This window comes from Pseudorca crassidens, chromosome 12 (assembly GCF_039906515.1).
Source record: "Pseudorca crassidens isolate mPseCra1 chromosome 12, mPseCra1.hap1, whole genome shotgun sequence".
NCBI lineage: Eukaryota > Metazoa > Chordata > Mammalia > Artiodactyla > Delphinidae > Pseudorca > Pseudorca crassidens.
Window position 1 is genome coordinate 49,296,738 of NC_090307.1, and position 22,789 is coordinate 49,319,526.

Here is a 22,789-nt window from a genome sequence, read left to right on the forward strand (position 1 = left end):
CAAAGGCAAAACGCCCAAGGTGGTGGGTGTGAGGGGGAAACTTTTTATTGTCTTGCTGCGGATTCTTTCTTTCATTTTTCTTTTCTTTTCCTTTTGCCTGTCTCTTTATTAAGTCAAGATGTTATAGGAAGGAACCAGTTAAATATGACATGCAAGCTTCTTAAGGGAAGCCTTTCCTCCCCAGTTACAGAGGAGAATCCAGTTTGGCCATATTCGTGATCCCCATCCTTCTTCCTCCCTTCTCCCTTGTTCCAGATTCTTCCTTCTCTCACCTGTTTTTCAGGGCGAAACATAATGAAACACTTTAAGGACAAATTCTAGCAGGCGGTACCTTACCTTCTGAGAACTCTAGTACTGACCCTACCAGCTTCCCAGGCACGCCCTTCTTTTCCCTGCATGTCTCTATTTTAGAAAACATGTATGAAATACTTCAAGTAAGTCCAATACTGTGGGACACTTACATAAACTTTTTTTCCAATATAGTCCGTTGACATATATGTCCCTCCCTAGAAGCAGATTTCATTAGCTCCTTATTTTTTTATTTTATTTTATTATTTATATTTATTTTTATAAATAATATAATTATTATAAATTATAAATAATTATAAATAAATTATAAATAATATAATATATAATTATAAATAAATAATTATATTTATTATTTATTTTTATTTTTTCCCATGTCATGCAGGATCTTAGTTCCCTGACGAGGGATCGAAGCCGCACTCCCTGCAGTGGAAGCGCGGAGTCTTAACCACTGGACCTCCAGAGAAGTCCCAGCTCCTTATTTTTGCAAAGCCAATAACGATAGACTGACAATTCCTAACCCGTCACTCTGACTTCGGATTGGTGGGCTGTGGCTTTTGGACATCAAAGCCATCTATTATGGCTTTTGCATATGTGGTTTACAATGCAGTCATTGCCACCAGCCATACATTATCCACTGTCCTCTTGGAACCACTGAAGTGATGAGAGAGACAGGAGAGAAAGGCAGTGGTTGGTGCTTAAAGGCTGGACCCCAAATTGCCCCCAAACTCATTTTTGAAGTCTTTGAACGTGACCAAAATTTTATTAATGAGCTTTAGCTGGGAAGAGCACTTTCATGTCTCTATCTGTTTCCCACATTTAGTTAAACCTGTAAACTCATCCTCCAGCTGGCTTCCACTGCTAGCTGGACCCAACGGAAGCATTAGATAGAATCCATAAGAAAATGTTAATACCACTTTTCTGTTTATACACCACCTGGAAGAGAATATACACCTTAAATATAAAAGGGAGATAAGTAGGTATTTCTAATTTGACTAGACTGGAATTATAATATGAAGAGAAACTGTTTCACTGGAAGATCTACCATTGGCAGGGGGCAGTCGGCCAGCGTGCGTGTCTGGGTGAGTGTGTCTATATTAAGATAAAGGCAGAAAAGCAACGAGGAACAAGGTGAAAAGAAGTTCATTCATTGTCTCAAGGAAATAAAGACCTCTGACTTTTAAAGTGAAAATATACCATTGGCATCAGATACTAATCGCAAGGTAATTATTTTTAAAGAGTTTCCTGAGGAACACACAGGCACCCATGACACCCTTAAGCTAATATATGTACCCAGAGACTAACTCTGCCCGCCCTTGGTTGTATGTGTTTGTTGTCCTTAGAGTGAATAAAAGCTGCTTTCCATGTTACTCTATCCTCCCGTTAAAAAAAAAAAAAAATGCCACTTCAGAAGATAGGGATAAAAATGCATCAGATTAAAAAACACTCCTCAAGGGCAATTTGGATGAAAAGTTAAGCTGGGCAACATCAAACTAGGCCCCTTCCTGTAAAATACATCAAATTCAAAGAAGTACTTTTCTTTAAGTTACTAATCTTTCTAATGAATATCAGATTCCATCAGCCAAACTGCATTTTTGGCAAGAACAGTTTTTACCGATGTAAAAGGCGGCAAAGACTGGTTTAACTGAAAGCACCCAAAATATTAATCGATTGCTAAAATACTTATCTATCCTTTGTCCAAGGAAAAAGGCTTTATTCAAGGAATTTCCAGCTTTGTTCAAGGAATTTCCACACTGGAGGGGATGGTCCCTGTCAATCCAGGTAAATTGTTATTGAGGGGGTCTTATCCTTGCGACCCGCCCCCCAGTCAGTGAGCACTCTAAGAGGAACCCCCTCCCTCCCAGCACCTCCCCTATAACAGCCCTGGAATGAATGAAACACCAGGTCATCTCCCCAAGACCTCTGCATTAACCCACCTCCAACAGTATAAAATATCATATGCTGTGCCTGATGTCGTAGGGATTCTTTTCAAGCATAAAGAAAATTCCTAGGAATTCCCTGGCGGTCCAGTGGTTAGGACTCTGTTCTTTCACTATGGTGGCCCGGATTCAATCCCTGGTCGGGGAACTAAGATTCCACAAGCTGCAGGGCAAAAAAAAAAGAAAAAGAAGAAAATCCCTGACCTCATTAGACTACATTTTAGACATCATATACAGCCCTATCTCATACCCAGCTTCTGAACCATCCAATGTTCTATAACTCTCTTTGGAACTATACTGTAGTCAGAATTCTGCTTTCATTCATTCATTCATTCATTCCTTACTTATTGAAGACCTGCAATGTACCAGGCACTGCTTCTAGGATCTGGGGAATCAGTGGTGAAGGAGACAGGTAACAACATCCCGCTCTCAGTGAGCGATTTTCTACCAGGCAGAGGCATCAACAAACCAGAAAACAAATGAAGACAATCATTTCAGACGATGATTGGTGAAATAAAAATAAAGGAAGATGATGACACAAAGTGGGCTAATGTGGATAAGAAGGTTCCGTGGGGGAGGGGAAGATATTGAGCTGAACTCTGAATCCCAAGAAAGACTGAGCAGTTGTGACTCTAGGAAGATGAATTCTGCCTGTTTCTTAGCCAGGACATTTACTCATATTATTGTATAGGTTGTATATACTTGGAACACCCACGTGATTCCAAGCAGAGCTCTTAAAACCCAGGTAAGAGAGAACACTTACCTTCTACTTACCTGCAGGACAACCCAGAGCATTATTTCTCAGCTGAGGGCGTATTTAATTACCAAACGTTCTGCAAATGTCTTCCGAGTTGTAGAGATAAAGCCACCCAAATTGCTGACTTTCAAAACATATACTTCTTCCTTTATCCCAGAAATGCCACCTTCCTTGATGAATTTGCATCTGCAATGATTCATCATTCATTGTAATTTACAATTATTTTCTTAAGTTCTTCTAAATGACCAGCTACCTGCAAAGCGTGCTTGCTTTTATTCCATTAGCTAACTAACTTCAGTGCTCCACAAGCAATATTGTGCTTGAGAAAAAAATGCAGCAGTGCTGCTATTTCACTGTGCAGGCAACACACTCACCACAGCAGCCAGATTGAGAAATGATGACTTTAGCTTGTGGCTTACAAGAAAAGACTTCAGATCACGTATTAATTGTTTAAACGTTGTTCTTAAGCCCCTTTTAGCCTTATGGCAAACCCAGAGGCCAGGTAAAAATGAATTCTTAGAAGATGGTTTTGTTCAAAGGCATGAAAGTTTACCATTGCCTTTTCCCCCCATGTCACATCTGGACACCTCCATTCTGGTTACTTGGGTGTCTGACGGTTTGTCAGAAGGCTAGCCATAACTTAGGTGGAAAACTGGACTCCATTAAAAAAACATTAAAAGCTGAGAGGGAGGCAAGTTGATGTGGCATGGCTCCCAGCAATAAGGAAGCAAGAGTGCACACTGAAGCTTAGAAATAGAAAGTGATGTCCTCATAAAAACATGGCTTCAGGCTGGTGTGCCACTAGAAATTCTTCTGTCAGTTTAGAATATTTAGCTCTAAGGGATTTCGACTTTCAAATGTATCTCTGGATGCAAAATAGGCTGCACAGGAGGATATAGCATTGAAGAGGGGAAAGAAGAATTGCCCCCAATTACGATCGGTTTACGTGACGCTGAAGATTTTTTTTTTCAGGTAGCATATTTGATCAGAAAGCATGCAAGTGGGTCGGATGAGCTACCTCGCTGACATCAAGTGATCCGCTGGCCTTCATAACTAGAAAACGTTGCTGAGAACGGATAGACCAAAACAATATTAAAAGCTTCAGCACTACTGGTTATCAAGGGAAACTTTCAGCCTAATTGGAAAGCTCAGAGCTTCAGGCGTCTGCAAGTTTTGGTTTGGGGCTCTTCCGAGGCATTCCAATGCAGTATTTGCAATCAATAATGGGATACTACTCACGGCACCATCACGAGGCTTATGAAGTCCCCTGAGATTTGTATTTGACTTGTTAAACTGTAAAAAGAGTTGGAGAAACAAACAGAAAAGAAATATCTCAGTCCCTAGCTGCCCAAACATAAAACAATCAAACAAACTCTGGCAGTCAAAACTGGAAATGGCAAAATGGAAAATATATAGAGATGCATTTTCATGCACAGAACATGAGCATCTTGGGTGACCTTCCTTAGTGTGATCTATCCTTCTGGGTGTTAGGCAAAGAGATCACCTCTCCAGGCAGATTGAATTATGTGCTAAGATTGAGTTATGATGATGTAGATTATCCCCTGAAACCTACAGACATGAGGTTTCTTCTCCCCCAACAGATTATGGTATTTTCAGCCCAACTTAGCTACAAGCAGTAGGTTACGAACACCAGTTAAAGCATCCCAAGAAGATTCAGAACAGTCCCTTCCTCAGAGCGACTGTCCTCTGCACCTGGAAAACATAACAATTTTCTTAACCAACCTCTTTGCTCAGAACGGAGCAGCAGAATCTTCATATCCTGGAAATGTCGACGATTATGGAATTGTGTGCTCCAGAGAACTTCCCCTGAAATCACCAGGGAGGGTTGAAAGGGAACAAGTCCAGAACAAGTTCTTTACTGGGTTTGGATTTTCCTTTTCCTGCAAAGGTTCACCCAGATGCCTTCCTCAGAGGTTTGAAAGGGAACATAGGAGATCTGAGCGATCTAGTGAGAGACAGGCAAGGAGCTGAAGAAGTTGAAGTGCACATCCAACCCAGCACCCGCTCCTGCCCTTTGGAGTAAAACATCAGCTTCTGGAACCAGAAGACAAAAGCCTCCTTCGTGTCCAGGATAAGAGAGAGACAGACCTCAGTATGAACCTAAAGATGCATCTTTACCCACATTTTAATATTTCTGAAATCAAAATACATCTTAGAATCGTTGCCGGCCAGCAGTCGTGGGCCATAGTAGTCATTGCCTGTAGACAGGCATAAAACTCGTGGAACGGCCCAGAAGGGAATTCTAGAGATAGTCGTGGAGGAACCTTTTAGGAGATGCTACACCACCCATGCTCTGGATGGCACAGAGGACGAGCCTGCACAGCAAAACATGAATATTGCAGACTTCGAGTTGGAAAATAATTCATGAGTCACACTCTGAAAATGAAGTTTTGTACATTCCTTAGCCAATTTACTTCATTTTTAGTTTTCTTTCTACATATGCACAAGAGATACATAGGCGCGAAATCAATGCCAAAATAAGTATAAGAACCTTTCCAATCAAAATTCTAAGGCATAAAATAATCACTGTGCTACGGCTGTAGGAGTACTTCTTGTTTTCTTAGTGGTACATAAAATCATAGCGGGTCTCACAACCGATGACATCTGAAATTCAATGAAATACAAGATTTGTGTCACCCAGAATAGTTTACTTAACAGCCCTGAACTTCAGATCTCTCTTCTGAAAAAGATCATAACCTCTACCTCCTTAGAGAGATGGGGGCTGACCCAGTAGCTAGCCCCAGCCGAATTCACAGAAGTCTACGTGCCACAGTGTCTGTTCCCAGTCAATGGAAGTAACTCTTATTCTCTAGCCATTTATCTGCTTCAACCACAATACAAACACCATAAACAAACTCATTTACTCACCACTGTGTGGTTTCCTTTGCTTCTTTAACTTGCCAACTCTGTACCAGGTGGACAGAACCCCACAGATACCTATAAGGCCTTGATGACAAGAGTATTTTTTGGTGATCATCTGTGAAGCAAATGAAATGAAAGGACTATTTGATCCAGTGTTCTAATGATAGAATGACTGTAACATCAAATCCAATTGTTTTTTGTTTTTAATAAATTTATTTATTTATTTATTTTGGGCTGCAATGGGTCTTTGTTGCCGCGCGCGGGCTTTCTCTAGTTGCGGCGAGCGAGGGCTACTCTTCGTTGCAATGAGCAGGCTTCTCACTGTGGTGGCTTCTCTTGTTGCAAAGCACGGGTTCTAGGTATGTGGGCTTCAGCAGTTGTGGCATGTGGGCTCAGTAGTTGTGGCTCGCGGGCTCTAGAGTGCAGGCTCAGTAGTTGTGGCGCACAGGCTTTGTTGCTCTGCGGCATGTGGGATCTTCCTGGACCAGGGCCCGAACCTGTGTCCCCTGCACTGGCAGGTGGATTCTTAACCACTGCGCCACCAGGGAAGCCCTTTTTTTTTTTTTTTTAACATCTTTATTGGAGTATAATTGCTTTACAATGTTGTGTTAGTTTCTGCTGTATAACAAAGTAAACCAGCTATATGTATACATATATCCCCATATCCCCTCCTTCTTGTGCCTCCCTCCCACCCTCCCTATCCCACCACTCTAGGTGGTCACAAAGCACCGAGCTGATCTCCCTGTGCTATGCGGCTGCTTCCCACTAGCTATCTATTTTACATTTGGTAGTGTACATATGACCATGCCACTCTCTCACTTGTCCCTTCGTCCCAGCTTACCCTTCCCCCTCCCCGTGTCCTCAAGTTCATTCTCTAAGTCTGAGTCTTTATTCCTGTCCTGCCCCTAGGTTCATCAGAACCTTTTTTTTGATTCCATATATATGTGTTAGCATACAGTATTTGTTTTTCTCTTTCTGACTTACTTCACTCTGTATGACAGACTCTAGGTCCATGCACCTCAAATCCAATTGTTTTAAATACCACTCAAGGAGAATAGAAAAGAATATATCAATCTCAAGGTGGGTAGAGGAAATTGCTTTAAAATTCTTTTAACTAAAAAAAATGTTTTAAACTTTGACAATCAGATTATAAGCCAACTAAAACACTTAAATATCTTTAAGTTGAATGGCTGAGCAATAGTTATCTTTCTGATTCTAAAAGTCTTTCTTTAGCTCCCAAAGTATGGCTGGTGACATTAGCTAGCGCTTGCTCTACTCTCTCTTACGGGGAAACAGCAGACTACAACAGACTGAGCTGTATCTGCCCCTATTTCCAACAGACTCACGTTCAACTTTCGCTCACCAAAAAAAGAAAAGATAAAAAGCCGGGAAAATTTTATTAACCCTTTTAAAAAATAAGTTAATATAAGATTATAGCAAAAAAGGAACCTGAACTTTAGTAACACAGCTGGAACAATCCGCAGTGGCGGGAGAAGAGATTTAATTTAGTTGATTTTCTGTAGTTGTTGGTCGTTTGCTAGTCTCACGGTGATGGAAGATGCACATTTTTCTGAAGGGACCGAGAAGCTGCTGGAGGTTTGGTTCTCCAGGCAGCAACCCAATGCAAACCAAGGATCTGGGGATCTTCGCACCATCCCAAGATCCGAGTGGGAAATACTTCTGAAGGATGTGCAATGTTCAATCATAAGTGTGACAAAAACTGACAAGCAGGAAGCTTATGTACTCAGTGAGAGTAGCATGTTTGTCTCCAAGAAACGTTTCATTTTGAAGACATGTGGTACCACCCTCTTGCTGAAAGCACTGGTTCCCCTGTTGAAACTTGCTGGGGATTACAAGGGGTTTGACTCAGTTCAAAGCTTCTTTTACTCTGGTAAGAATTTCACGAAGCCTTTTCACCAAGGGTACCCACACCAGAATTTCCGGGAAGAAACAGAGTTTCTTAATGCAATTCTCCCAAAGGAGCAGCATATTGTATGGGACGCATCAATTCTGATTGTTGGTACTTGTATACTTTGGATTCCCCAGAGAGTCGGGTAATCAGTCCGCCAGATCAAACCCTGGAAATTCTGATGAGTGAGCTTGACCCAGCAGTTATGGACCAGTTCTACATGAAAGATGGTGTTACTGCAAAGGATGTCACTCGTGAGAGTGGAATTCGTGACCTGATACCAGGTTCTGTCATCGATGCCACACTGTTCAATCCTTGTGGGTATTCAATGAATGGAATGAAATTGGATGGAACTTATTGGACTATTCACATCACTCCAGAACCAGAATTTTCTTATGTTAGTTTTGAAACAAACTTAAGTCAGACCTCCTGTGATGACCTGATCGGGAAACTTATGGAAGTCTTCAAGCCAGGAAAATTTGTGACCACCCTGTTTGTAAATCAGAGTTCTAAATGTTGCACAGTGCTTTCTTCGCCCCAGAAGACGGAAGGTTTTAAACGTCTTGATTGCCAGAGTGCTGTGTTCAGTGATTACAATTTTGTTTTTACCAGTTTTGCTAAGAAGCAGCAACAACAGCAGAGTTGATTAAGAAAAATGAAGAAAAAAAGCAAAAAGAGAACACACACAGAAGAAGGCGGTGGCTGCTTTTTAGTTATTGATACCAAGGGCCATGCTTTCCATAACCACCACCTTGTAGTTGCAGAAAGCCCTAGATGTAATGATAGTGTAATCATTTTGATTTGTATACATTATTATGTCAAGTAGTTAGATATCTTGCATGAATGCTCTCTTCTGCGTTTAGGTATCCTATGCCACTCTTGCTGTGAAATTGAAGTCATGTAGAGAAAACCTTTTACTATTTGAAACTTTACAACACTTGTGAAAACAATTCAATTTGCTTTATTCACAGTGTAATATTTCTCCAGGTATCATCCAAAATTCCGCACAGACAAGGCTTTCGTCCTCATTAAGTGTTGGCCTCAGCCTAGCCATCTGGGACTGTTCTATTCAATTGCTACCAGGATTTTGCATCCAGTTACCTCCACTTTCTAGAACATGTTCTCTACTAATGTTATTGAAACCAATTTCTACTTCATACAGATGTTTTTGCAGCACCAATCAAAGTTCTTCTTCCACGAGTCGAGTCCTCTACAAAAATGACTGCAGTTATCCATTTCGTGTATTACTATCTCACTGATACCTATACTCGTGTTACTTTAATTGATTCATTCATCACCATGGTGTCTCCCTCCCAACCACAGCCCCTCCACAAAGCAATACACTGTTACACTGTGGGTTTACACTAACCTTACACCCCAGAGGGGGAATGGGGGGATGGACCCTGGATTTAATTTTCTTTTAAGGTCAAGGGAGTTTGGCATTTTTCATTACCATGAGCTCTTTTGGAATAAGCTGGTGTTGACTAGCAAAGAAGGTATAGATTGATACTAGGGAATATTGGCAGACCTGTGTGGAAACTGTATGCCATTCTATGGCCCCCATTAAATGAGATTAGCTTCTCATGAGTACCACGCTTTTATTAACTTGCTAAGTAGTAGTATAAAAGAATTATCGCTACATTTTTTGGCAAGGAGATTTAAGATAAAGGTTGTATTGGATTCAACAAGTCAAGTTAGCTCAGATGATTCACCTTAACTTTTACTTTCGTAGCCATTTCCACTAATTTCTATTAATGATATGCCATAAACTTTGGTTCAAGGCAGAATCGATGTCTTTGCCATCTTGTGACTTAAGAAAGTTCTGTGACTTTGTGATGCATGTGATAGTGTTCTGACGGTTCCTCTTACTGGTATTTCTTCCACCATGGAGTAGCATCAAGTGATGAATGAGAACTGTTCAGGTCATACAGACATACTACACAGTGAAGCAGAGTGCTATCCGTAAAACATAAGATACAAAATTCCAAAATGGTCAATGGGAAATGACTAGAAATACAGGCTTAAAAGAGTTGGCATCTTTTAGCTGTATTTGCTAATATGGACATTTAAGCAGCTGAGAAAAGAGCAAAGCTGACTCAGTTTTGTATTTCTTCTTGTCCTCAAACAATTTTTGATTCTTTCTGGATTGATGCTGTGATGTTTTTGTTCCTTCCGTATTTATAAATGAAACACTTTTTTTTTTAGTGTTTCTAAACATAAATTCTACTTGGTTTGAAATCAAGTGGTTGGAACACTTTTGACTTTTAAACATGTTGTTGATTCAAAGCTTCATTGAAGAAGATTTCAATCAATGGATCAGTCCGCTTGTGTAATTAGCGCATAGTACCTAACGTTTTGGGGCTATTATGAGGACCAATGATCAAAGTGGATTTTGTTCTTGAACAGTGTCCCAGTAGATTTGATGAACATTTATTGGCTTGAGGTCTGATTTCTCCCACCCAATAGATTTAAGATTTCTATTTAATGTTGAAAAACTGCACAAATTTGTATGGAACAAAGCCTAGAAAAATGAAAGCTATAGATTGGATAGTAATCTAAATTAATCCTAGTGTGTATGATAGAGGAGGGAAAATTTTGGTGCCATAATTTCTCTCTTCATGGTGTTGGACTTAAATCAGTGGAAATGTATTTCTGTACCACAATTTAAGCTTCAGTAAAGGTTTGCTTAATTCATTGTCTAGTGACAAAAATAAATAAATAAATAAAGTCTCTCTTGAACAAAAAAGTAATAAGCAAACCAGCAATTTTCAATCTAAACTAAAATTTCTAAAATTAACTTTTATTTTTACTTGATGTTTTTTGCTTCCTGAAAATCCTTTTTTTTGTTGCAGAGCAACAGGCTCCGGACAGGCAGGCTCAGCGGCCATGGCTCACGGGCACAGCCGCTCCGTGGCATGTGGGATCTTCTCGGACCGGGGCACGAACCCGTGTCCCCTGCATCGGCAGGCGGACTCTCAACCACTGCGCCACCAGGGAAGCCCTGAAAATCCATTTTTAAATAGCCACTTCTTTGTCAGTGAATAAACAGAACTTACTGGCTTCCAGGGCTATTTTCTTTCTTTTCTTATTAGTATTTTCCTGCACAAATCCTCACCATGATTCTGTGGCCATCTGCTTGCTGCTTGGTTGAGGTCTCCATTGGTGGAGTCAGAATACAGAGGTGAAAAAGCTAGCCAATTTAAGCCTTAACAAATGTGCAACAGTGCACTATTAAAAGGGTAGATGGCTATTGAGAGAGACATAGAAAGACATCAAAATAGAGCATATCAGGATAAATCAGCAAAAGTTAATGTAGTCTAAGATGCATGGCATTTACTACTGAATTATACAATCCCATAATTTTAGGTCCATGGACACTTCAAACAAAGAAAACTGTCTGTTTCTAACACTCGGGGGAGGAAAGATAACATAAAATATAACACCAAGAGAAAATAATTATATGCAGTAGAAACCCGTGGAAGAGTGAAATGAATAAGGAAGCAAGTGGACATCAGTCTTTACCCTGGAGCCCCTTCCCTCAGTCAACTAGGCTGGGCCTCTTGGAACCGCTGGTGCAATTGCAGGATATTCATGAGACCCGTTATTTCAGGCTGTTTGCTGTTTTGTATCTTTACAAATAAATACGCTGCATGTCCCAAAATAAGCTCTCGTGTTGGAGATGGCAGCACAACCAGAGCAAAGAGCAGGCCCACAAACTGCAAGCCCATGGCTGAGCGCCAATCACACAGCACGGCTGCTGCTGAAGTTAAAAGGGAGTGTTCCCTGCCTCTGCCCATCTCCACGCACCTGGCTCCACACTTCTAGACAAATGTAGCTGCCCAGAGTGTATGCAGAGGCCGTGGAGAAAGATGGTGGAGGCCCTATGCTCCCACGACCTCACCAAAACTGCTTTCATGACGCACACCGATGACGGAGAGCCCAATCCATGGGCAGTTTTCAGCATCTTTCTTTTCCTCTCTCGACCACATGTTCCTTAGAATCGTCTTCACCTGGGGGCTTCAGGACACCATCTTCACTCGGGACTCTTCTGACTTCTCTGAATCCATGGGCTCTGTCTTTGGGGTTCCTTCTCACACCACCCCTTGAATGTTGATGTTCCCCAGGGCATCCTACTCCATGTGGGTTCAAGAGCCAGTCCCATGGGCACTGTTAGAAAAGCAAATGCTCAGAATGAAGCTTTGAGAGTGAGTCCACTTTCCAACATCTCCAGTGGGATGCCACCTCTCTCTCCCTACTGTCTGAGTCCATGACCTGATTATCTCTCATCTGAAATATTAATCAGTCTTTTAGCTGGCCTCCCTAACTCCCTTCTCTCCTCTTCCATCAACTGTTTAAATGCAAATTTTATCATATGTGGAGTAGGCTAAAGAATGCCACACTCCCCAAGATGTCTACATTCTATCTCTGGAAACTATGAACATATTACCTTTTTTTTTTAACGTCTTTATTGGAGTATAATTGCTTTACAGTGTTGTGTTAGTTTCTGCTGTATAACAAAGTGAATCAGCTATATGTATACATATATTCCCATATCCCCACCCTCTTGCGTCTCCCTCCCACCCTCCCTATCCCACCCCTCTAGGTGGTCACAAAGCACTGAGCTGATCTCCCTGCGCTATGCAGCTGCTTCCCACTAGCTATCTATTTTATATTTGGCAGTGTATGACTACTGTAGTGTATGGTACTGACTGTAAGAATGAATCAGTAGAAGAACGAATCAATGAGATGAGACGAACAGCAATATTCTCAGAAATCCAGGATGGGAGATGGTTTAGAGAAGACTGTTCAGAGTCAGGTGTTCTGAGATCATTGCTGGTCCCAGGAGCAGGGACATCTGGTTGACCTGAGGGTCTAGGAGCAGGGTCATGTTCACAGCTGCAACAGATTATATACTGGACCCAAGTGGTAATTTCAAGATCTCCAGAATGTTCTCAGGCCCTAAAAACTCCAGGAAAGTCCCGAATATTTTGTATACACTTGGAATAGACTGAAAGATGGGGGGAAAAAAACTTCTCGCTGGTTTGAGGCTAAGATGTTCTGCGGGACTGGGAAGTAGTGCCAGGCATCTCTGGAAAGAACGCCTTTTGTAAGAGCTCAGAGTCAAACGCAGAGGTTGACTTTTCAGCTTACCTGGATGACTTGAAGAATGAGCAGAGTCTTGATGCAGTGGTTGGGGCCGGCAGAGAGGAAGATAAGGGGAAAGAAAGCCTAAGAATGAGAAAGACACTTTGATTTCCAGTTAAAAGGAAATGAGGGGCAACAGTCATGCTTCTAAGAAGGTAAATGGAAGGAAGGAAGGAAGGGAGGAAGGAAGGAAGGGAGGGAGGGAGAGAGGGAGGGATGGGAGGGGAGAGTTCCCCACAGAATGAAGAAGATTGTTCTAGAAGCCCAAGGTAGCAACTTACTATGACTTTTGCTACCCAGGAACAAGCACCCTTCACCCCTTCACCCCTTCCCCAGTCTCAACAGCCCAAGTTGCATATGTCTCATAGGGGAAAATGCTACAAAAATAAAAAAGCCATTAGGTCTCAAAGTTCAATCATCAGGAAGACTCCTTTAAACATTATCAAAATAGGCGCACACCGAGTCACTGAACGATAACTTGAGTTGTTAAAACTAATAATAATAATAACAACAAAGATTCTCTGGGGGTTTTCCCTAGGAAGCATTCTAGGTGCCACCGGGGAGGTGATATACTGATGCCTTATGAACGACTCCTTCTCAGTATGACTTGCTTGGGGATCATACAAGGAGGAGAGGATTCATCGTCTTACAGGCCGGGTACAGTGGGCAGCTGGATCCCCACCAGAGCCAGGTTTGATGTGGTAATTGAGGGTGACTCCCAAGAGAAAGTCTATAACAGTGAACCTGAGGGAAAACGGCAAAATCCAGGAATAAGAAGAAAATGGTTAATAGCAAGCTGAAAGGCAAAGAGAAACTCAACGTTCAGAATCAGCTGGGGGCGAGTTAAGGCGCCGTGTAGAAGGGCTCAAGGTCTCCGTGCCTCTGGGCGCAAAACTGGAGTCTGCAAGAGACAGGGAAATGGGAGACTGCTAGACACAAAAGTGTAGATTTATGAAAGCAGCCTTGAGAAACCGCACACTTTATCGGAAACTAATGAAACAGAAGAATCCTCCCTCTTCTGCCCTATTACCATCGCTAATCAAAAGAACTGACGAATAAAATGAAAGATCGTGAAATTCTGAAGGAGGAAAAAAGAAAAGAAAGAAAAGACAGACAGGGAGGGTTTGGTAAGGGGAGGAACAGCATTCCACATTTGAAGACAGAATCCTACAGGTAAGACTGGGGGCAGGAGTTTCCAATAACAGGGAAGGGTGAAAATGGCAGAGAAGATATGAAATACCGTATTTGTGTTTGTTCTGTACTGAAAATGAGGATCTTCCTACCTCAGGGACAATTTTCACAGAAAGCAAGACGGACTGTGAGGGAGGACGGAGGCTCTTTCCGCGTGCACCCTGCAGCCCCCATCAGGCTGATCCGCTCCGGTCCACAGCGCCCACCAGGGGCCGCACCGCGCACTGCAGCCACGAAGAGGCCCGGCTCTGACCACCGTGGGTCCTTCACGGACTAAATAAAGCATTCACCTGGGACCCAGCCACAGCTTGAACACACACACCCACGAAGGCGTCTCCTCTTTTGTCAGCAGCTAATACAGTTCTCTGCTTCTTTTCCCCCTGCTCACTCCAATCCATGCTACGTTCCGATAAATCTGGAAATTTCAATCTTCTCTGCCCTTCCTATCACCCCAAGGAGGCCTCAGACTGCATCGCAGGCTGACTCTGAACTATTATACGTGATGTTAAACGACCCACCTTGACGTCCCCGCCCCCCCCCCGGCCCAAATTCTCTCAAACCCACGGCTCAGCTGCTCCGATCACATGGTCTGTGTCTCCTCTGCTCTGCCAGCTTGCTTCTCTCTACTTGTCCAAATACCTCATGTCTTTTAAGATTCACCTCTTTTTTTTTTCCCCCACAGCTTTATTGAGATATAGTTCACATATCATATAGTTCACTAGTTTAAAGTGTACAGGCATTTAGTACATTTGCAATGTTGGGCAACCACCACCCCCCAGAAGGAAACTAAAATCCATTCGTAGTTATTCTCTTCTCAGGACCATCCACACACCATCCCCTGGCAGCCATAAATCTGCTTTGATCTCTATGAAGATTCACCTGTTCTGGACGTTTGACATAAATGGAATCATATGATATGTGATATTTGTGCCTGGCTTCTTTCACTTAGATTTCAAGGTTCACCCATGTTTTAGCGTGTATCAGTACTTCATTCTTTTCTATTACTGAATAATATTGCACTGTGTGGCTACACGACATTATGTTCATCCATTCATCAGCGGATGGACATTTGGGTTGTCTCCACTTTGGAGCCCTTAAGAATAATGATAGTCTGAATGTCTGTGTACAAGTTTGTGTGTATGTATGTTTTCACTTCTCTTGGAGTGGAATAGCTAGGTCATATGGTAACTCCACGTTTAATATTTTGAAAACCTGCCAGACTGTTTTCCAGCGCGGCTGCACTATTTTACATTCCCACAAGCAATGCACGAGGGCTCCAATTTCTCCACATCCTTGACAACTCTTGTGATATTTTAAGATTCACCTTGAACAAGAAACACACTTATTTAGCCGATTTGTTGATCTCACTATGTGCCAGAGTCTGTGCTTAGTGATCTGTATGTTATCTTGTTTAATCTTTAAAACACCCTGAGAAACAAATATTTTCTTCTTTTCGCAAATGAGGTGATCAAGGATTAGAATTTAGTGACCAGACAAAAACTACTGGTAGTGGTTCCAGGACTCATTCCTATCTGCTGCCTCCAAAGCCCACTTTCAAATACTACCCTAGGGAGCCCCCCAAGATGCCTTTCCAAGCCAAACCCAGCCCCTAGGACCATTTCTTCTGAAACGAGAGCTAGTTGGTAACGGCTTGCATACCACCTTGTATTGTTCTCTGGTTGTTTACTGTATAAAACATTATTTTCCCAACTAGACAGTAAACACCGTTGGCTGGAACTTCTTTCCCTCCATTTTGTACTGGGGAAATAAAATGTTTAATTAACACTTAATGAGTTGACAAAAACTTTTGAGAATTTTTTGTTTGCTTTCTATATTCTGAAAGGTGAGGGATACGTTGAAGACATACGATTTCCCTTTCAGCTTGTTTCCATGATGTTTGAGTGAAGCAAGAACGAATAGACCATGACAATGCTCACATTCAAACTCACATACCCCTAGAAACTGTGGAAATTTGTGTTTCAGAGAGTGTCACCTGTTTTTAAAACAAAAAACAAGACTTTATAATAGAAAGCCTTGGCTTTTTCCCTTTGAAACCCAACACACACACACACACACACACACACACACACATACAGCCCACCCCATATATACACACACACTCCAGGCATACACATGTATATATATGTACATACACATGAGCATTTTTTGCACATGTATGACTTACCAGGGACTTTATATATGTTATCTCTTATCCATCTAACACAACTGCAAGGTAGGGATTAATGACTCCCATTTTATACATAAGCAAACTGCTGTACACAAGTTCATTTGACCAAGGCTACACAGCTAGTCAATGACAGAACCGACTTTGGCCACTAAGCTGGTGTTCTTTTTGCTGCAACATATGCCTCTCTCAGATGTCCAAGAAGGAGGCATGTAGCTTGGTCTTGGAGTTTCACTAATTCGTCTCCTTATCTTCTTTCAGCACTTACCCCATGGCTGCCACAACCCACCCCACAAAGTCCAGCTTGGTGTAATCTAGTTCTGCGTTCCCATCACTTCACCTTCCACAACCAAACATCCTGATCAAACCCCGGAGATTTACATAAAAACATTCTGGGAAAAAGAGCAAGTGCAGTTTGGATTTATGGGCCTGGGGCTTCTGGTTTTGAAATGATACACTAGGACTAGACGTTGTTCAAGTAAACTCTTTTTATTTATTTACTTATTTATTTATTTATTTTGCCGCGCCGGGTGGCTTGCGGGATCTTAGTTCCCCGACCAGGGATCGAACCTGGGGCACTGGCCATGAGAGCACCGAGTCCTAACCACTGGACCACCTGGGAATTCTCTAAGTAAACTCTTTTTTTTTTTTTTTTTATTACTCAAGTAAACTCTTAAAAACATGCTCAGCCTCAATGGATTCCAAAGTGTTACCCAGTAAACACTGTGGGAAGGAAAAATAATAAATTCCACAAGTTAAAATGGGGTCAGCTTGACCACATTCTCATTAGTTACGTCTCCTAGACAAATGGGAATGAGGACCATCGAAAGAACCTTCAACTAAATCTAGATAGCTTGGTTTTAATCCAGTGTGACATTAGTCACTAATTTCCCTGGGCTTCTGTTTCTCCCACTATTTAAAAAAAAAGTTTGATTGAATTACATGATCCCGGAAGTCCCCTTTAAGTATGAAATTATATGATTCTTTAATAATGAGCAAGGGCCTCTCTGGGGGGAAGAGGATCAAGAACAATATAATTTACCTGGAGTCTACAGATGTGCTGCAAGGGGACAAGCACCCCTGCAGAGGAAATGCAGAAAATTTTGTGAGTTCTTATTGGAAGAGAGAGGATTCCTGGTTTCCTTGGATTCTCAATAGAATCAGTAACCTGCCAAATCTGCCAACTACTGGCTGCAGACTGGGACTCAAAAGTGGTTGTGGAAAACTCTTTCCCCCAGAGGACTGAATTCATGTGGAGGGCAACTTCAAAGTCCTCTCCTTAACCTCTTACAAATACATAGTTCAAGACATTTAGACAATTCCCTGGCGGTCCAGTGGTTAGGACTCGGTGCTTTCACTGCTGTAGCCTAGGTTCAATCCCTGGTTGGGGAACTAAGATCCCGCAAGCCAAAGAACACGGACTTAGCTGAGCTCTCTAAATGTTCCTCCTCTAAGACGATGAGTTAGATCAGCAATGCTTGTGTGTGATGAAGTGTACATAAGTCACAGGGTGGGGACTTCCCTGGTGGTCCTGTGGTTGAGACTTCGCCTTCCAATGCAGGGGATGTGGGTTTGATCTCTGGTTGGGGAGCCAAGATCCCACATGCCTCACGGCCAGAAAACCAAAACATAAAACAGAAGCAATTTTGTAACAAAGTCAATAAAGACTTTAAAAAATAGTTCACGTCCAAAAAGTCTTAAAAATAAAAAAATAAGTCACGGGGTATAATTAGGAAATATAGTCAATAATATTGGAACAACTTTGTATGGTGATCAGTCTTATTGCTGTGATCATTTCATAATGCATAAAAATATTGAATAACTATGTTGTACACCTGAAACAAATATAATATTGTCTGTTAATTATAACTAATTTTTTAATGTCCTTACATGACAGTTTTGGACACAGATTTTCACCATCACATGATAAATTTGCTGGGTGAGCCTTTTCAGGGCTGGGATCCTGGAAATCTACAGGGGATTTTTATCCATGTTGGAGAGGATCATTCTTCATTCGTTACAATGTTAGAGATTCATATACTAGCTATACTCCTTTGTGCATAATCCTAAGGAAAGTCTAGATTTCGCTTTAAACTCTGTCTTTTGGATTTTAGTTTATCTCTATAGATAAATAATAGATTGGATCTGAGAGGCAATTAAACTTACAAATTCGGAAGACGGAACGCTGAATCGGGTAAGAGTGGCACTTGACGTCAGTGGCTGGATGCAGGAATGGGCCAGTGTGTGAGAGCGAACAAATGCCTGAAGCAACAACATCAAGGGAGTTGTTGACAAGAAAATCCTAATAAAAGGAAGTGATAACATGAGGAAGAATAAATCCATTTTCTATTATTTCAGCCGTGTGGCTGACAGGGTCTTGGTGCTCTGGCCAGGTGTCAGGCCAGAGCCTCTGAGATGGGAGAGCTGAGTTCAGACACTGGATCACCAGAGACCTCCTGGCCCCACGTAATATCAATCGGCGAGAGCTCTCCCTGAGATCTCTGTTTCAACGCTAAGACCTCCAATCAACGACCAGCAAGCTCCAGTGCTGGACATCCTATGCCAAACAACTAGTAAAACAGTACCACAACCCCACCCATTAGCGGAGAGACTGCCTAAAATCATACTAAGTTCACAAACACCCCAAAACACCACAAGATGCGGTCCTGCCCACCAGAAAGATGAGATCCGGCCTCGTCCACCAGAACATAGGCACCAGTCCCCTCCACCAGAAAGCCTACACAACCCACTAAACCAGCATTACCCACTGGGGGCAGACACCAAAAACAACAGGAACTACAAGCCTGCAGTCTGTGAAAAGGAGACCCCAACACAGTAAGTTAAGCAAAATGAGAAGACAGAAAAATATGCAGCAGATGAAGGAGCAAGATAAAAACCCACCAGACCAAACAAATGAAGAGGAAATAGGCAGTCTACCTGAAAAAGAATTCAGAGTAATGACAGTAAAGATGATCCAGAATCTTGGAAATAGAATGAAGAGAATACAAGAAACGTTTAACATGGACCTAGAAGAACTAAAGAGCAAAGAAACAATAATGAAAAATGCAATAAATGAAATTAAAAGCTCTCTAGAAGGAATCAATACCAGAATAACTGAGGCAGAAGAACAGATAAGTGACCTGGAAGACAAAATAGTGGCAATAACTACCACAGACCAGGATAAAGAAAAAAGAATGAAAAGAATTGAGGACACTCTCAGAGAGCTCTGGGACAACGTCAAACGCACCAACATTTGAATTATAGGGGTCCCAGAAGAAGAAGAGAAAAAGAAAGGGACTGAGAAAATATTTGAAGAGATTATAGTTTAAAACTTCCCTAATATGCGAAAGGAAATAGTCAATCAAGTCCAGGAAGCGCAGAGAGTCCCATACAGGATAAATCCAAGGAGAACTACACCAAGACACATATTAATCAAATGATCAAAAATTAAAAACAAAAAATATATGAAAAGCAGAAAGGGAAAAGCAACAAATAAAATTCAAGGGAGTCCCCAAAAGGTTAAGAGCTGATCTTTCAGCAGAAACACTGAAAGCCAGAAAGGAGTGGCAGGACATATTTAAAGTGATAAAAGGGAAAAACCTACAACCAAGATTACTCTACCCAGCAAGGATCTCATTCAGATTCAACAGAGAAATTAAAACCTTTACAGACAAGCAAGAGCTAAGAGAATTCAGCACCACCAAACCAGCTTTACAACAAATGCTAAAGGAACTTCTCTAGGCAGGAAACACAAGAGAAGGAAAAGACCTACAAAAACAAACCCGTAACAATTAAGAAAATGGTAATAGAAACATAAATATCAATAATTACCTTAAAAGTAAATGGATTAAAAGCTCCAACCAAAAGACATAGACTGGCTGAATGGAAACAAAGACAAGACCCATATATATGCTGTCTACAAGAGACCCACTTCAGACCTAGGGACACATACAGACCGAAGGTGAGGGGATGGAAAAAGATATTCCATGCAAGTGGAAATCAAAAGAAAGCTGGGGGCTTCCCTGGTGGCGCAGTGGTTGAGAGTCTGCCTGCCGATGCAGGGGACACGGGTTCATGCCCCGGTCCGGGAAGATCCCACATGCCACGGAGCAGCTAGGCCCGTGAACCATGGCCACTAAGCCTGCACGTCCGGAGCCTGTGCTCCACGACGGGAGAGGCCACAACAGTGAGAGGCCCGCGTACCGCAAAAAATATATATATATATTTATGCACCCAACATAGGAGCACCTCAATACATAAGGTAAATGCTAACAGCCATAAATGGGGAAATCGACAGTAACACAACCATAGTAGGGGACTTTAACACCCCACTTTCACCAATGGACAGATCATCCAAAATGAAAATAAATAAGGAAACACAAGCTTTAAATGACACATTAAACAAGATGGACTTAACTGATATTTATACGACATTCCATCCAAAAACAACAGAATACACTTTCTTCTCAAGTGCTCATGGAACATTCTCCAGGATAGATCATATCCTGCGTCACAAATCAAGCCTTGGTAAATTTAAGAAAATTGAAATCGTATTAAGTATCTTTTCCGACCACAACACTATGAGACTAGATATCAGTTACAGGAAAAAAAACTATAAAAATTACAAACACATGGAGGCTAAACAATACGCTGCTAAATAACCAAGAGATCACTGAAGAAATCAAAGAGGAAATCAAAAAATACCTAGAAACAAATGACAATGACAACATGACGGCCCAAAAGCTATGGGATGCAGCAAAAGCAGTTCTAAGAGAGAAGTTTATAGAAATAAAATCCTACCTCAAGAAACAAGAAACATCTCAAATAAACAACCTAACCTTACACCTAAAGCAATTAGAGAAAGAAAAAAAAAACAAAACCCAAAGTTAACAGAAGGAATAAAGATAAGATCAGAAATAAATGAAAAAGAGACGAAGGAAACAATATCAAAGATCAATAAAACTAAAAGGTGGTTCTTTGAGAAGATAAACAAAATTGATAAACCATTAGCCAGACTCATCAAGAAAAAAAGGGAGAAGACTCAAATCAATAGAATTAGAAATGAAAAAGGAGAAGTAACAACTGACACTGCAGAAATACAAAGGATCATGAGAGGTTACTACAAGCAACTATATGCCAATGAAATGGACAACCTGGAAGAAATGGACAAATTCTTAGAAAAATACAACCTTCTGAGACTGAACCAGGAAGAAATAGAAAATATAAACAGACAAATCACAAGTACTGAAATTGAAACTGTGATTAAAAAGCTTCCAACAAACAAAAGCCCAGGACCAGGTGGCTTCACAGGCCAATTCTATCAAACATTTAGAGAAGAGCTAACACCTATCCTTCTCAAACTCTTCCAAAATATAGCAGACGGAGGAACACTCCCAAACTCATTCTACAAGGCCACCATCACACTGATAACAAAACCAGACAAAGATGTTACAAAAAAAGAAAACTACAGGTCAATATCACTGATGAATACAGACGCAAAAATCCTCAACAAAATACTAGCAAACAGAATCCAGCAGCACATTAAAAGGATCATACACCATGATCAAATGGGGTTTATCCCAGGAATGCAAGGATTCTTCAATATACACAAATCAATCAATGTGATACATCCTATTAACAAATTGAAGGATAAAAACCATATGGTCATCTCAATAGATGCAGAAAAAGCTTTTGACAAAATTCAACACCCATTTATGATAAAAACTCTCCAGAAAGTAGGCATAGAGGGAACTTACCTCAACATAATAAAGCCCATATATGACAAACCCACAGCAAACATCATTCTCAATGAAATGAGAATGAAACCATTTCCACTAAGATCAGGAAGAAGACAAGATTGTCCATTCTCACCACCATTATTCAACGTAGTTTTGGAAGTTTTAGCCACAGCAATCAGAGAAGAAAAAGAAATAAAAGGAATCCAAATTGGAAAAGAAGAAGTAAAACTGTCACTGTTTGCAGATAACATGATACTATACATAGAGAATGCAAAAGATGCTACCAGAAAACTACTAGAGCTAATCAATGAATTTAGTAAAGTAGCAGGATACAAAATTAACGCACAGAAATCTCTTGCATTCCTATACACTAATGATTCAAAATCTGAAAGAGAAATTAAGGAAACACTCCCATTTACCACTGCAACAAAAAGAATAAAATACCTAGGAATAAACCTACCTAAGGAGACAAAAGACCTGTATGCAGAAAACTATAAGACACTGATGAAAGAAATTAAAGGTGATACCAACAGATGGAGAGATATACCACGTTCTTGGATTGGAAGAATCAATATTGTGAAAATGACTCTACTACCCAAAGCAATCTACAGATTCAATGCAATCTCTATCAAACTACCAGTGGCATTTTTCACAGAACTAGAGCAAAAAATTTCACAATTTGTATGGAAACACAAAAGACCCTGAATAGCCAAAGCAATCTTGAGAAAGAAAAAT

General features: G+C 41.1%; 1 long non-coding RNA gene and 1 pseudogene across 4 annotated transcripts in view; one reads left to right on the plus strand and one right to left on the minus strand.

The window, feature by feature from the left end:
- LOC137203387 (uncharacterized) overlaps positions 1–22,789 on the minus strand; it is a 40,570-nt gene that overhangs the window by 6,078 nt on the left and 11,703 nt on the right. Inside the window, exons 2-8 of one of the 4 annotated variants that reach the window (XR_010933075.1) lie at positions 12,947–13,024; positions 11,603–11,962; positions 5,893–6,001; positions 4,747–4,969; positions 4,243–4,296; positions 3,021–3,189; positions 2,244–2,409 (exon numbers count right to left, since the gene is read on the minus strand). This is a non-coding gene — a long non-coding RNA (uncharacterized lncRNA). Of the gene's footprint in view, positions 1–2,243; positions 3,190–4,242; positions 4,297–4,746; positions 4,970–5,892; positions 6,002–11,602; positions 11,963–12,946; positions 13,025–22,789 lie in introns of all 4 variants that reach the window. The other 3 variants (XR_010933074.1, XR_010933073.1, XR_010933076.1) reach the window with 3 other exon arrangements.
- On the plus strand, positions 7,418–8,686 carry LOC137204123 (S-adenosylmethionine decarboxylase proenzyme pseudogene; annotated as a pseudogene).